Below are 2559 nucleotides of genomic sequence, written 5' to 3'. Positions count from 1 at the left end.
CATGTAAACTCAATACTTCTTTGTATACAAAGCCAACAAAACATGTATTGTATTAGAAAATCTCTGATGTCAATGTTTTCATTGACATTCTTTTTTTATTTTTAATTATTTCCATTTTGTTTTGGTATCAGAGTCAAGTTTTTCTCCTGCTCTTAGATCCAGTCAGGTTTCCATTGCATACACAGGCCTTAAACAGTGTGAATTCATTAGTTTTTTTTTTTTTTTTAACTAAAAATAGGTATCTTTCTCTCTTATGTTAACTTATAAAATATTTTAATAGTTTTATTCATATGCTATAGGTACATTATTGTTACATAATGTGATGAATTGGATTTTCTATCTCTGGGTTTCTTATTTCATAGTTGTAAATGCCAAATAGCTTTTTATTTATATCAGAGGACTGCACATTTTGCTGTGCTGACATACATCTCTTTTGGACTACAAATACATTTCAGCATGATTCACTGAGGAGCAAGAGCAACTTACAGGAAGAAGACAAAACAAAGCAGAGTATATGGTGATATCAAGGAAAGTATGTGAAACAAAAAGATTCACCAAAGTAATCAGAAGAGAAAAGAGGAGAGATATTGGGAGGCTATGTACACAAGGAAAAGACAAAGAGGAAGGTTTCCCTAAAGGAAAGGAAGAACAACAAAAGTTGAAGGAATTATATATTTATATAAAATCTCCTAAAAAGGCTTTTGATGTTTCTGCTAATAATCAATATTTATTACATATCATCCAAATCCAAATCAAATTTACATGATCCAACTTAAAACAGATCTTCAACAATGAATATTTGAGTTTCAATACAATTAACACAAGAGTTTTTAGTTAAGAAGTTTTTATGTATCTTCTTCTGATTGACATGTCTCATGACAATAATGAATGTGTACCAGGAATGCCTCATAAGTCTGTTGATATTTTTTTAAAACTCAAGATGTCATCAAAGTTTAGTTGTTTTTTTTTTAAGAAGTAGTTTGACTGTAAATACTCTTTTATTTTTTGTTTGTAACAGTCTAAAAGCAGAACAGACCAACTTGAGCCAGCTGTGAGCCACAAGGGACTTATCAGAATCTATTGGTAGCAATCACTACTTCAAATGTGAGAAGAGTATTCAGTTTTTATATTTTAAGTGCATATACTTTATATGTCAAGAGATGAGTTGAAAGAGAACATTTTATATCCACTATAAAATAAATAAAATAAAGGAATTTGGATTAATGTGTTCTTTATAAAACCTAAACATTTAAATTAACCTTTGCATTTCAAATCAGATGAATGTTTGAAAGTTTGCATTTTTAATGATGCTACCAAAAAAGTAATAGCGTCTCAGCTACATCACACCTAGTGCATTTAATTTCAGCCAATCTCCTTATGGATGGATAGAGGTAAGAAGTTTATAGAAGTGACTGTCTGAGTTGGCCTTAAAGAAACAAAATGCGAATTTACACAAGTAAAATCTCAGCACACATATATGGAAAAATGCAACTCTAAAACTCTGTACCTGAATTTAATGCCAACATGAGTGCCAACTCTTCCTGGTATTTTTAAAAGGATCTATGTTAGTTCCATGTAAATAAAAGAATAGTCAAATAAGGGTTTTCTCAGTCAACTTAGCATTTCCTCGTCTGTTTCTTCCTACAGTAGATAACAATTGTGAAAAAGCACATGCATGTCAATACATAAACAGAAAATCATTTCACTCTAGGTTTATATATAGAGACATACATGGTGGGGACATCAGGTAATCTGGTTCTAACATTGTCATTTAAATCCAATAACACTAATCGCTTCTTGGCCTTTGGGCTAAGATGAAGTGTAGTATCTGTTCTTATCAGTGAATCCAGTAGCATTCACTGAGACGTTTGGCTCCAATATGACGTCTTACGGTCAAACTTCTATTTGCTACAGCAATTTTCCTACTCAAACTGTGAGGTCTCTTCAAGTACCACTCTTTACCATATGTCTCCCTAACTTAGGGATCTTTTGATTTCAGGTAACAGAATAATTATTAAAAAGAGAGTTAAAGAAGAGAGGTTTACTTTTACATATAATAATAAGTACAGGAGGCTGAGTGTGGTGGTTCGCGCTTGCATTCCCAGCACGTGGGGGGGGGCCGAGGGGAGTGGATCACTTGAGCACAGAAGTTCGAGACAAGCTTAGACAATGTGGTGAAAACCCTTCTCTACAAAAGATACAAAAATTAGCCAGGCATGGTGGTCAGCACCTGTAGAAACAAGTACTAGATAGGCCAAGGTGGGAGAATTGCTTGAGCCCATGAGGTTGAGGCTGCAGTGAGCCATTAGCATGCCACTGCACTCTCAGCCTGGGTGACAGAGCCAGACGCTGTTAAAAAAAAAAAAAAAAAAAACGGAGTACAGGAGTAACTTGTTTTACAATTAACTCATTAAAATGACAATGTCAAGACTCTGGGTGACTTCACTGTTTTGGTCCTCTCCTTGTGTCTACAAGCTGGATGTTATAGTTTCAAATATTATCTAATCTCATAATGCTAGTAACTGAAAAGTGTCTACCATAAGGACTTGATTGAGACAC

The 2559-nt window shown here is 33.9% G+C and overlaps 1 pseudogene; it reads left to right on the top strand.

Moving 5' to 3' along the window:
* Positions 1-1789: 1789 nt before the first annotated feature.
* LOC114677305 (U2 spliceosomal RNA) lies at positions 1790-1931 on the top strand (annotated as a pseudogene).
* The last annotated feature ends 628 nt before the right edge of the window (positions 1932-2559 follow it).

This window comes from Macaca mulatta, chromosome 3 (genome assembly GCF_049350105.2).
Source record: "Macaca mulatta isolate MMU2019108-1 chromosome 3, T2T-MMU8v2.0, whole genome shotgun sequence".
In the NCBI taxonomy this organism is placed as follows: Eukaryota; Metazoa; Chordata; class Mammalia; order Primates; family Cercopithecidae; genus Macaca; species Macaca mulatta.
This window is presented reverse-complemented; position numbering and strand designations above follow the sequence as displayed.